Below are 14,563 nucleotides of genomic sequence, written 5' to 3'. Positions count from 1 at the left end.
GCTTGTTTTGTATTTTGTGCTGTAAAGGCAAGTGTGAAGCACTTTTAGTCATTTTAGGAGAAAAGCGCTATATAAGTAACATTATTATTATTATTATTATTATTATTATTATTATTATTATTATTATTATTATTATCATATATAGGATGCACTAGGATAGTCTACAAGAAAGGTAGCCAACCCTGGTCCTCGGAAGCTACCAACAGTTCATGTTTTCCAGGCCACCTATGGATCTGTAGAATGTGTCGGTTAGGAATGAATGCATCACGTTTGAAAATGTGAAAGTTGGTAATGACTACACCAGTGCACCAGCTAGGTGGTCTGGAAAATGTGAACTGTTAGTAGCTCTCAACGACTGAGTTGGCTACCCCTGAAAACGCTACACTATCCACAGAGTACAGATAGGAGAATTTTTAACTGAAATCAACTATTGAGAAAGTGCTTAAATACCAAAAAGGTAAAAAGTAAAGTCTTGCTGTGTTCTGAGAAAAAATTTATTAAATAGAGGAGTTAGTGTTAAGAGGGAAGCGCTCTGCATTGTCTGCTCTCTCTTTGCTACCAGGACCCTGTAGTGCTGGAGGCTCATCATCTTCTACTCCAGTGCCGGATTGAGGGTCACATGGGCCTGGAGCTTAAAATGATCAAGGGCCTATTATGAGAAGCCGAGGAGGTGTAACCATTACTGTGTGGGTGTGGCCAGTGCCATGTGGGTGTGTACACACCCTACACTATCAGCCCCAATGTCTCCCCAAATATGTAAAATAAAAAAAAAGCTTCATTTTGTGAGGGAACTAGAAATTTTTTTTACTACTACTGATTTATGGCTGACCTTGTGGACAGCAGATAGACAGTCAACATCATGCTGTCATGTTGATGGGCCTATTTTTATGGGAAGGCCTGGAGCTGTAGTTCCATCCGCCCAATTGTTAATCTGGCCCTGTTCTACTCTAGTGTGCTACTAACTCATGTGCGCATTCACCACGCATCTTCAGAGGAAGGACATGACACTGAAAGTCTGCACCAAGAGACAGGCTTATACACAGGAGACCTTGCATATTCTACTGTGTCAACACCATTATATGTAAGTGGGTGCAAATTCCACTCCCACCCCAATTTGTGCATGTACAGATGTGTGCTTCTCATTATCTACAAACCACGTGCATTACCCCACACATTCCTAGCTGGAGCTGTTGCATCTATTACATATCTGCATTGTGTACCTGTGGTACATTCCAGTAATAACCCTGTGTTATCCTGCAACCTATTCTGTCTAGTTAATAAACCAAAGATCTGGTTAAGTTGTTCCTCATGTGGAACGACCTCCATCACACTGCTGACACCTATATCAACATCTATAGGATCTGCCAATAATTATATGAATTTAGTGAGCATCTGTGAAAGAATAGAATCTGTGCCCCCACCCTCCATACTCCACTTCATAAGTGACAAAGGGAGAATGGTGGAAAAATATATGTGGCAAGTTTTTGTTGGGAGGGGGAAATATTGTCAAATTTACACCCCCACCAATCTCTGTTTTAGGAAAATTAGCATGTCTCTGTAAAATGTTTTGCACCTTCAAATAATATAAATTTATTGAATGTAGAGATGTGTGTGGACTAGGGGTGAGCGGGTTCGGATTTCTGAAATCCGAACCCCCCCGAACCCCCCCGATCCGAGTCTGATCCGAGTCAGGCTCGACTTTTCCCGCCTGACTCGGATCTGAAATCGAGGCAAAATGTCATCATCCCGCCTTCCGAGTCTCGCGGGTTTTGGATCCTATATAAGGTACCCGCGTCGGCGCCATTTTCTCACTCGGCTGTGGACAGTGAAGAGGGAGGGTGGGAGTTAGGGCTGTGTAGTGTAGTGTAGTGTAGTGCTGCTGTTGTCCACTACTTCAAAGTCCATAGGGGCTGGCTGTGTTGTGCTGTGCTGCTGTTGTTAATAGGGGCTGTGTCCACTACTTCAAAGTCCATAGGGGCTGGCTGGACTGTGTTGTGCAGTCAGTTCTCCAAAGGGGCTGTGTCCACTCCAAAGTCCTGTGCAGTGTCCCAGTCCTAAAGGAGTGCTGTAGTGTTGTCCAGGGGGTGCTCTGTCCATCAGGGGTGCTCCCCCCAAGTGCTAAAAAAATAATATATTTTCTGTGTTTGTGAATTGTGTGCGCAGTAGCCGCACGTGCATCAACAAAGTAGTGCCAAGCGTGCGCCTGTGTCATAAGTAAAGGGCCGGCTGGCTTGACCGTTAAAGGGTGCTGTAACCCCCGAAAGTACACTCCAGTCCAAACCAAAAAAAAATTATTTTCTGTGTTTGTGAATTGTGTGCGCAGTAGCCGCACGTGCATCAACAAAGTAGTGACAAGCGTGCGCCTGTGTCATAAGTAAAGGGCCGGCTGGCTTGACCGTTAAGGGTGCTGTAACCCCCGAAAGTACACTATAGTCCAAACCAAAAAAAAAATTATTTTCTGTGTTTGTGAATTGTGTGCGCAGTAGCCGCACGTGCATCAACAAAGTAGTGCCAAGCGTGCGCCTGTGTCATAAGTAAAGGGCCGGCTGGCTTGACCGTTAAGGGTGCTGTAACCCCCGAAAGTACACTCCAGTCCAAACCAAAAAAAAAATTATTTTCTGTGTTTGTGAATTGTGTGCGCAGTAGCCGCACGTGCATCAACAAAGTAGTGCCAAGCGTGCGCCTGTGTCATAAGTAAAGGGCCGGCTGGCTTGACCGTTAAGGGTGCTGTAACCCCCGAAAGTACACTCCAGTCCAAACCAAAAAAAAAATTATTTTCTGTGTTTGTGAATTGTGTGCGCAGTAGCCGCACGTGCATCAACAAAGTAGTGCCAAGCGTGCGCCTGTGTCATAAGTAAAGGGCCGGCTGGCTTGACCGTTAAGGGTGCTGTAACCCCCGAAAGTACACTCCAGTCCAAACCAAAAAAAAAATTATTTTCTGTGTTTGTGAATTGTGTGCGCAGTAGCCGCACGTGCATCAACAAAGTAGTGCCAAGCGTGCGCCTGTGTCATAAGTAAAGGGCCGGCTGGCTTGACCGTTAAGGGTGCTGTAACCCCCGAAAGTACACTCCAGTCCAAACCAAAAAAAAAATTATTTTCTGTGTTTGTGAATTGTGTGCGCAGTAGCCGCACGTGCATCAACAAAGTAGTGCCAAGCGTGCGCCTGTGTCATAAGTAAAGGGCCGGCTGGCTTGACCGTTAAGGGTGCTGTAACCCCCGAAAGTACACTCCAGTCCAAACCAAAAAAAAAAATATTTTCTGTGTTTGTGAATTGTGTGCGCAGTAGCCGCACGTGCATCAACAAAGTAGTGCCAAGCGTGCGCCTGTGTCATAAGTAAAGGGCCGGCTGGCTTGACCGTTAAGGGTGCTGTAACCCCCGAAAGTACACTCCAGTCCAAACCAAAAAAAAAAATATTTTCTGTGTTTGTGAATTGTGTGCGCAGTAGCCGCACGTGCATCAACAAAGTAGTGCCAAGCGTGCGCCTGTGTCATAAGTAAAGGGCCAGCTGGCTTGACCGTTAAAGGGTGCTGTAACCCCCAAAGTACACTCCAGTCCAAACCAAAAAAAAAATTATTTTCTGTGTTTGTGAATTGTGTGCGCAGTAGCCGCACGTGCATCAACAAAGTAGTGCCAAGCGTGCGCCTGTGTCATAAGTAAAGGGCCGGCTGGCTTGACCGTTAAAGGGTGCTGTAACCCCCGAAAGTACACTCCAGTCCAAACCAAAAAAAAATTATTTTCTGTGTTTGTGAATTGTGTGCGCAGTAGCCGCACGTGCATCAACAAAGTAGTGCCAAGCGTGCGCCTGTGTCATAAGTAAAGGGCCGGCTGGCTTGACCGTTAAGGGTGCTGTAACCCCCGAAAGTACACTCCAGTCCAAACCAAAAAAAAAATTATTTTCTGTGTTTGTGAATTGTGTGCGCAGTAGCCGCACGTGCATCAACAAAGTAGTGCCAAGCGTGCGCCTGTGTCATAAGTAAAGGGCCGGCTGGCTTGACCGTTAAGGGTGCTGTAACCCCCGAAAGTACACTCCAGTCCAAACCAAAAAAAAAATTATTTTCTGTGTTTGTGAATTGTGTGCGCAGTAGCCGCACGTGCATCAACAAAGTAGTGCCAAGCGTGCGCCTGTGTCATAAGTAAAGGGCCGGCTGGCTTGACCGTTAAAGGGTGCTGTAACCCCCAAAGTACACTCCAGTCCAAACCAAAAAAAAAAATATTTTCTGTGTTTGTGAATTGTGTGCGCAGTAGCCGCACGTGCATCAACAAAGTAGTGCCAAGCGTGCGCCTGTGTCATAAGTAAAGGGCCGGCTGGCTTGACCGTTAAAGGGTGCTGTAACCCCCGAAAGTACACTCCAGTCCAAACCAAAAAAAAAATTATTTTCTGTGTTTGTGAATTGTGTGCGCAGTAGCCGCACGTGCATCAACAAAGTAGTGCCAAGAGTGCGCCTGTGTCATAAGTAAAGGGCCGGCTGGCTTGACCGTTAAAGGGTGCTGTAACCCCCAAAGTACACTCCAGTCCAAACCAAAAAAAAAATTATTTTCTGTGTTTGTGAATTGTGTGCGCAGTAGCCGCACGTGCATCAACAAAGTAGTGCCAAGCGTGCGCCTGTGTCATAAGTAAAGGGCCGGCTGGCTTGACCGTTAAGGGTGCTGTAACCCCTGAAAGTACACTCCAGTCCAAACCAAAAAAAAAATTATTTTCTGTGTTTAGCCGCACGTATATATCAAATCGATATAACATAAATGGAGGACCAAACTTTCTCCGATAAAAATAAAATAGAGAAAGATCAAGAACCACTTCCTCCTAGTGCTGAAGCTGATGCCACTAGTCATGACATAGACGATAACATGCCATCAACGTCGTCTGCCAAGGCCGATGCCCAATGTCATAGTAGAGGGCACATACAATCCCAAATGGCAAAGTTCAGGAAAATGACCTTGAAAAAGACATTTAAATCAGCTGAAGAGAAACGTAAACTTGCCAATATGCCATTTACGACACGGAGTGGCAAGGAACGGTTAAGGTCGATCCCTAGTATGTTCATGACTAGTGGTTCAGCTTCACATGACGATGGAAGCCCTCCTCCCACTAAAAAAATCAAAAGAGTTAAGCTGGCAAAAGCACAGCGAAGAACTGTGCTTTCTAAGAAGATATCACAAATCCCCAAGGAGAGTCCAAGTGTGGTGGTGGTTGCGATGCCTGACCTTCCCAGCACTGGACGGGAAGAGGTGGCTCTTTCCACCATTTGCACGCCCCCTGCAAGTGCTGAAAGGAGCACCCACAGTCCACTTGCTGATATGCAAATTGAAGATGTCACTGTTGAAGTACAACAGGATGAGGATACTGGTGTAGCTGGCGCTGAGGAGGAAGTTGGCGAGGAGGATTCTGATGGTGATGTGGTTTGTTTAAATCAGGCTCCGGGGGAGACAGTTGTTGTCCGTGGGATGAAAAAGCCCATCACGGTCATGCCTGGGCAGAAGACCAAACATTCCACCTCTTTGGTCTGGCAATATTTCTATCCAAATCCGGACAACAACTGTCTTGCCATATGTACCATATGTAAAGGTGAAATAAGTAGGGGTAGGGACGTCAACCACCTAGGAACATCCTCCCTTATACGGCACCTGCAGCGCGTTCATAAAAAGTTACTGTCAAGTTCAGAAACTTTGGCTAAGACCGTAAGCAGTCCAGGGACACCTAAATCCCGTTGTCCTGTTGTATCCAAGCGCCTGCAAACCACACCGTCAACTCCCTCCTCGTCAATTTCCTCCTTAGTCAGGATCGGAAGTAGTCCTGCAGGCCATGTCACTGGCATGACTGACTCTCCTATCCGGGATTCCTCTGGAGGATCCTGCATTGCTACGCCTACTGCTGCCGCTGCTGCTGTTGCTGCTGCTGGGAGTCGTTCATCATCCCAGAGAGGAAGTAGGAACACCACTACTTTTACTAAACAATTGACCCTCCAACAGTCCTTAGCGAGGAGGATGAAGTACGACAGCAGTCATCCTGAAGCAAAACGTATAACTGAGGCCTTGACTGCTATGTTGGTGTTAGACGTGCGTCCGGTATCCGCCATTAGTGCAGTGGGATTTAGACAATTGATGGAGGTAGTGTGTCCCCGATTCCAAATCCCGTCTAGATTCCACTTCACTAGGCAGGCGATACCGAGACTGTACAGAAACGTCAGAAAAAGTGTCCTCAGTGTCCTGAAAAATGCCGTTGTACACAATGTCCACTTAACCACGGACATGTGGACAAGTGGAACAGGGCAGACTAAGGACTATATGACTGTGACAGCCCACTGGGTAGATGTATCACCTTACGCAGCAACAGCAGCAGCGTCACCAGTAGCAGCATCTCAGAAACGCCAGCTCGTTACAAGGCAGGCTACGCTGTGTATCACCGGTTTCAGTAAGAGGCACACCGCCGACAACCTCTTAGAGAAACTGAGGGAAATCATCGCCCAGTGGCTTACCCCACTTAGACTCTCCTGGGGATTTGTGATATCTGACAACGCCACCAATATTGTGCGGGCATTACATCTGGGCAAATTCCAGCACGTCCCATGTTTTGCTCACACAATAAACTTGGTGGTGCAGAATTTTCTGAAAAGCGACAGGGGCGTGCAGGAGACGCTTTGGGTGGCCCGAAAAATTTCTGGCCACTTTCGCCATTCAGCGACTGCGTGCCGAAGACTGGAGCACCAGCAAACACTCTTGAACCTACCCCGCCATCACCTGAAGCAAGAGGTTGTGACGCGGTGGAACTCAACCCTCTATATGCTTCAGAGGATGGAGGAGCAGCAAAAGGCCATACAAGCCTATACATCCACCTATGACATAGGCAAAGGAGGGGGTATGCACCTGACTCAAGCACAGTGGAGAATGATTTCCGTGTTGTGCAAGGTTCTCCAGCCCTTCGAACTTGCCACACGTGAAGTCAGTTCAGACACAGCCAGCTTGAGTCAGGTCATTCCCCTCATCAGGCTTTTGCAGAAGCAGCTGGAGAAAGTGAAGGAGGAGCTAAGACGGAGCGATTCCGCTCGGCATGTGGGACTTGTGGATGAAGCCCTTCATTCGCTTTGCCAGGATTCCAGGGTGGTCAATCTGTTGAAATCAGACCACTACATTTTGGCCACCGTGCTTGATCCTAGGTTTAAAGCCTATGTGGTGTCTCTCTTTCCGGCCGACACAAGCCTGCAGAGGTGCAAAGACCTGCTGGTGAACACACTGTCAGCTGAAGCGGAACGTGACACGTCAACGGCTCCTTCTTCATTTTCTCCCGCAACTGGGGCTGCCAGGAAAAAACTTAGGTATCCTAAGCAACCCGCTGGCGGTGATGCAGGGCAGGCAGGACCAAGTTTGGACATCTGGTCCGGACTGAAGGACCTGGCAACAATTTCTGACATGTCTACTGTCACTGCATATGATACTGTCACCATTGACAGAATGGTGGAGGATTACATCGGTGACAGCATCCAAGTAGGCATGTCAGACAGTCCATACCTGTACTGGCAGGAAAAAGAGGCAATTTGGAGGCCCCTGTACAAGCTGGCTCTATTTTACCTGAGTTGCCCCCCCTCCAGTGTGTACTCCGAAAGAGTGTTTAGTGCAGCCGGGAACCTTGTCAGCGAAAGGCGTAGGAGGTTGCTTCCACAGAATGTGGAGAAGATGATGTTCATCAAAATGAATTATCAGCTCTTCCAGGGAGACCAGCCTCCAGAAGGTACAGAGGGACCTGTGGTGGTGGATTCAAGTGGGGACGAGTTAATACTTTGTGAGGATGAGGATGTACACACTGAAGAGGGTGAGGAATCGGTGGATGAGGAGGATGAGGATGACATCTTGCCTCCGTAGAGCCAGTTTGTGCAGGGACACATTAATTGCCAGCTTGTTTTGTGGGGGCCCAAACGAACCAATCATTTCAGCCACAGTTGTGTGGCAGACCCTGGCGCTGAAATGATTGATTTGTTAAAGTGTGCATGTCCTGTTTATACAACATAAGGGTGGGTGGGAGGGCCCAAGGACAATTCCATCTTGCACTTCTTTTTTTTCTTTGCATTATGTACAGTTTGGGGCCTAGTTTTTCTAACTGCCATCCTGTCTGCCACTGCAGTGTCACTCCTAGATGGGTCACGTGTTTGTGCCGCCCACTCGTGTCGCTTAGCATAGTCATCCAGCTACCTCGGTGCAACCTTTTGGACATGAAAACACTATTGTGAGGTGTGAGGTGTTCAGAATAGACTGGAAATGAGTGGAAATTAAGGTTATTGAGGTTAATAATAGCATAGGAGCAGAGAAACCAACAAATTCTGTGATTTTAGCTGTTTTTATGCTTTTTTTAAAAAAAATACAGATCCAAAACACAAAACCCAGAACCCAAAACACGGAAGGGTGGTTTTGGCAAAACCAATCCAGATCCAAAACACGAAGAAAGATCCAGATCCAAAACCAAAACACAAAACACGAAAAGTGGCCGGTGCACACCCCTAGTGTGGACCCCGGTTTATGGTTTTGGTTCTGCCAAAAGAACCTTAAAAGGTTTTGGTTTTTCCAAAACCACCCTAAAGTTGTCTAGTTTAGCTTTGGTTTTGGATTTCTTTAAAAATTGTTAAAAACAGCTAAAATCATGTAACTTGAACCTGAATTTGTTTCTAAAGTATTATTAAAATTAAAGACCTTCATTTCCTGTTATTACCAGTAAAATTTGACCACATCACGGCACCCTAAATCACAAGGGAGGCACTTAAATGCAATAAGAAATACACAAGATACTGGGCCTGATCCAGACCCGCTCGCGAGGCACAGCGCTTGCAAGCATGTCGATGGTCCCTGACTGCGCATGCACCGCCACCGGCATGCGCATGCGTGAGACCTGTACTGCAACAGCAGCTCTGTCGCAACGGGTCTCGCTACAAGACGGGGCGGCTGTCGATGTTGATTGACAACTTGCCCCATTTTGTAGGCAGGGAGGGGGGGTGGCTGCACAAACGCAGGCGTTCCCTTAGGAACGCCTAGCACTTGTGGGCGACCCTACTGACATCACGAGTGGTGTCAGTAGTGGACTTCCTGCTCTATTAGAACAGGAAGTCCACTTGGGCTTGCGAGAGCTGAGACCCTACAACAGGGTCTCCTTGAAAGCCTGATGGTCGCGATAATCGCGACAATCACCAGGCCACTCGCAAAAGCTGTGTGTGGTCACCTACAGCTTAGCGAGCAGCCTGGAGGCCAAAGAAACAAATCCCCGCCCTGATTCAGAGCGAGCGCTTGCAAACAGCGAGCGGCTCTGCATCAGGCTCACAGTTTTTAGAACCAAGTTCCGAATTGTAGAAAGACCCGAATCGGGACTCTGTTCTACTAAGGACTCCTACATTTGGGTGTGTTTGGTGTTCTCAGAACCAAATCACTCATCTCTAATTGATTTATGTGTTGCATCTGCAATGTTCACTAATTGCATCACTTTCTATTGACTTCCTTTGCTTTTTAACATGTATGCATATCATCAGGCAAGGTAGTTATGTATATTACTCTGGGATATAATAAAAAGCAGCTAAATACAAAAAGAAAAGTCACATAAATACACATTTCTATGCCCCTTATCACAATTTCTGAGCAATGTACAAAGGATCACCATCTACTTGCTGTGCCATGTTACCTACCTTACCATCTCAGTAAGGAGAAGCAACAGAGACTCATTCCCTGTTTGAGCAGATTACATTTTACAACCCTGGAATGACAGGTAGTGTCCATCACTTTTCTGGGCTATCAGATGTCTTGCAGTATAGTAAGCACTTATTCATTGGTGAGGCTGCTAGCATTGCCACCATGGTAGTAATGCACATCTCCTGAATACAATTCTATTCAGTGCAAGGAACACATCCGAAATGTGTTCTATTCCTGCCAAATAAATACATAAGAGGTACTTATTGGAAGAAGACAAGGTAAACATAAAAGCAATTTATTCAGTAAACATTTATGCATTGTTTTTAAAAACAACAAATAAGTCACCTACCAACCCCTCCCAAGTTTTACGATGGTAAACTGGGACAATCCTGTGAAATTCAAAACTCCTGGGAAACAGAGATAATTGTAATTATGTACAGCACACCTTGCAATATGCATCTCCAGCTTGGTTATGCCTTTAAATGCTTATGTTATACTGCAGGATGTTACTTGCCATATCTTGGCATATATATATGTATATATGCTATATACACACATATATATACATATATATATATATATAACAAATTACCGGCACTCACTGATGATGGAGCTATAAGAATTCATGCTGGGGTGCTCACCTTGGGATGATTAACCCCTACATATAGCAATACAACAAAAAGCAGGACTCCCAGACCGAAAATGTTTAAAAAAAACCTGTCCTTTACTGTGCAACGTTTTGGGGTTGCCCCCTTCCTCAGGACGCAACGTTATCCATCTGGGAGTGTTGCTTTTTGTTGTATTGCCATATATATACATATACAGTATATATATATATATATATATATATATATATATATTAGGGGTGTGCACCGGCCACTTTTCGTGTTTTGTGTTTTGGTTTTGGATCTGGATCTTTCTTCGTGTTTTGGATCTGGATTGGTTTTGCCAAAACCACCCTTCCGTGTTTTGGGTTCTGGGTTTTGTGTTTTGGATCTGTATTTTTTTTAAAAAAAGCATAAAAACAGCTAAAATCACAGAATTTGTAGGTTTTTCTGCTCCTATGCTATTATTAACCTCAATAACCTTAATTTCCACTCATTTCCAGTCTATTCTGAACACCTCACACCTCACAATAGTGTTTTTATGTCCAAAAGGTTGCACCGAGGTAGCTGGATGACTATGCTAAGCGACACGAGTGGGCGGCACAAACACGTGACCCATCTAGGCGTGAAACTGCAGTGGCAGACAGAATGGCAGTTTGAAAAACTAGGCCCCAAACTGTACATAATGCAAAGAAAAAAAAGAGGTGCAAGATGGAATTGTCCTTTGGCCCTCCCACCCACCCTTATGTTGTATAAACAGGACATGCACACTAACAAACCAATCATTTCAGCACCAGGGTCTGCCACACAACTGTGGCTGAAATGATTGGTTTGTTTGGGCCCCCACAAAACAAGCTGGCAATTAATCTGTCCCTGCACAAACTGGCTCTACGGAGGCAAGATGTCATCCTCATCCTCCTCATCCACCGATTCCTCACCCTCTTCAGTGTGTACATCCTCATCCTCACAGAGTATTAATTCATCCCCGCTGGAACCACAGGTCCCTCTGTACGTTCTGGAGGCTGGTCTCCCTGGAAGAGTTGATAATTCATTTTATGAACATCATCTTCTCCACATTTTGTGGAAGCAACCTCCTACGCCTTTCGCTGACAAGGTTCCCGGCTGCACTAAACACTCTTTTGGAGTACACACTGGAGGGGGGGCAACTCAGGTAAAATAGAGCCAGTTTGTACAGGGACCTCCAAATTGCTTCTTCTTCCTGCCAGTACAGGTACGGACTGTCTGACATGCCTACTTGGATGCTGTCACCGATGTAATCCTTTAACAGACAGACTCACGCTTGTCGCTGCTGCTTTGAGGATGCAAGTGCGGCTGCAGCCCACACAATTCACAAAGACAGAAAAAAAAATAAAGAATATTTTTATTGTTTGTGGAGCGCACTTTGAGGGTTACACAACCCTTTAACAGACAGACGCACGCTTGTCGCTGCTGCTTTGAGGATGCAAGTGCGGCTACAGCCCACACAATTCACAAAGACAGAAAAATGAAGAAGAATATTTTTTTGTTTGTGTAGCACACTTTGAGGGTGTCACCACCCTTTAACAGAGACGCACGCTTGTCGCTGCTGCTTTAAGGATGCAGGTGCGGCTACAGCCCACACAATTCACAAAGACAGAAAAAAGAAGAAGAATATTTTTATTGTTTGTGTAGCACACTTTGAGGGTGTCACCACCCTTTAACAGACAGACGCACGCTTGTCGCTGCTGCTTTGAGGATGCAAGTGCGGCTACATCGCACACAAGTCACAAACACGTTAAAAAAATAGTTTTTTATTTTTTTGAGCACTTTGAGAGTTACACCACCCTTTAACAGACAGATGCACGCTTGTCGCTGCTGCTTTGAGGATGCAATTGCGGCTACAGCCCATACAATACACAAAGACAGAAAAAAAAAGAACAATATTTTTATTGTTTGTGTAGCACACTTTGAGGGTGTCACCACCCTTTAACAGACAGACGCATGCTTGTCGCTGCTGCTTTGAGGACAGTATCATATGCAGTGACAGTAGACTTGTCAGAAATTGTTGGCACGTCCTTCAGTCCGGACCAGATGTCCAAACTAGCCCTTGACTTATGACACAGGCGCATGCTTGGCGCTGCTACTATGTTGATGCACGTGCGGCTACATCACACACAAGTCACAAACACATTAAAAAAATAGTTTTTTATTTTTTGGAGCACTTTGAGGGTGTCACCACCCTTTAACAGACAGACGCACGCTTGTCGCTGCTGCTTTGAGGATGCAAGTGCGGCTACAGCCAATACAATTCATAAAGACAGAAAAAAAAAGAACAATATTTTTATTGTTTGTGTAGCACACTTTGAGGGTGTCACCACCCTTTAACAGACAGACACACGCTTGTCGCTGCTGCTTTGAGGACAGTATCATATGCAGTGACAGTAGACTTGTCAGAAATTGTTGGCACGTCCTTCAGTCCGGACCAGATGTCCAAACCAGCCCTTGACTTATGACACAGGCGCACGCTTGGCGCTGCTACTATTTTGATGCACGTGCGGCTACATCACACACAAGTCACAAACACATTACAAAAATAGTTTTTTATTTTTTGGAGCACTTTGAGGGTTACACCACCCTTTAACAGACAGACGCACGCTTGTCGCTGCTGCTTTGAGGATGCAAGTGCGGCTACAGCACACACAATTCACAAAGACAGAAAAAAGAAGAATATTTTTATTGTTTGTGTAGCACACTTTGAGGGTGTCACCACCCTTTAACAGACAGACGCACGCTTGTCGCTGCTGCTTTGAGGATGCAAGTGCGGCTACAGCCAATACAATTCACAAAGACAGAAAAAAAAAAGAACAATATTTTTATTGTTTGTGTAGCACACTTTGAGGGTGTCACCACCCTTTAACAGACAGACACACGCTTGTCGCTGCTGCTTTGAGGACAGTATCATATGCAGTGACAGTAGACTTGTCAGAAATTGTTGGCACGTCCTTCAGTCCGGACCAGATGTCCAAACCAGCCCTTGACTTATGACACAGGCGCACGCTTGGCGCTGCTACTATTTTGATGCACGTGCGGCTACATCACACACAAGTCACAAACACATTACAAAAATAGTTTTTTATTTTTTGGAGCACTTTGAGGGTTACACCACCCTTTAACAGACAGACGCACGCTTGTCGCTGCTGCTTTGAGGATGCAAGTGCGGCTACAGCACACACAATTCACAAAGACAGAAAAAAGAAGAATATTTTTATTGTTTGTGTAGCACACTTTGAGGGTGTCACCACCCTTTAACAGACAGACGCACGCTTGTGGCTGCTGCTTTGAGGATGCAAGTGCGGCTACAGCCCACACAATTAACAAAGACAGAAAAAAAGAACAATATTTTTATTGTTTGTGTAGCACACTTTGAGGGTGTCACCACCCTTTAACAGACAGACGCACGCTTGTCGCTGCTGCTTTGAGGATGCAGGTGCGGCTACAGCCCACACATTTCACAAAGGCAGAAAAAAAAAGAACAATATTTTTATTGTTTGTGTAGCACACTTTGAGGGTGTCACCACCCTTTAACAGACAGACGCACGCTTGTCGCTGCTGCTTTGAGGATGCAGGTGGAATCTAGACGGGATTTGGAACCGGGGACACACTACCTCCATCAATTGTCTAAATCCCACTGCACTAATGGCGGATACCGGACGCACGTCTAACACCAACATAGCAGTCAAGGCCTCAGTTATACGTTTTGCTTCAGGATGACTGCTGTTGTACTTCATCCTCATCGCTAGGGACTGTTGGAGGGTCAATTGTTTAGTAAAAGTAGTGATGTTCTTACTTCCTCTCTGGGATGATGAACAACTCCCAGCAGCAGCAACAGCACTAGGAGGAAGTGGTTCTTGATCTTTCCCTATTTTATTTTTATCGGAGAAAGTTTGGTCCTCCATTTATGTTATATTGATATATACGTGCGGCTAAAGCGCACACAAACACAGAAAATATTTTTTTATTTTTGCTGGAGAGTAGTGCACTTTGTGGGTTACACCACCCTTTAAGAAATGAGCCAGCCGGCTCTTTACTTATGGGACACAGGCGCACGCTTGGCGCTGCTCCTTTGTTGATGCACGTGCAGCCACAGTGCACACAAGTCACAAACACAGAAAATATATATTTTTTTGGTTTGGACTGGAGTGTACTTTGGGGGTTACAGCACCCTTTAACAGTCAAGCCAGCCGCCCCTTTACTTATGAAACAGGCGCACGTTTGGCACTACTTTGTTGATGCACATGCGGCTATTGCGCACACAATT

Source organism: Taudactylus pleione, unplaced genomic scaffold, assembly GCF_031769625.1.
Source record: "Taudactylus pleione unplaced genomic scaffold, aTauple2 ptg000321l, whole genome shotgun sequence".
Classification (NCBI taxonomy): domain Eukaryota; kingdom Metazoa; phylum Chordata; class Amphibia; order Anura; family Myobatrachidae; genus Taudactylus; species Taudactylus pleione.
The sequence above is the reverse complement of the archived record's forward strand: the minus strand, read 5'-3'. Positions refer to the sequence as shown.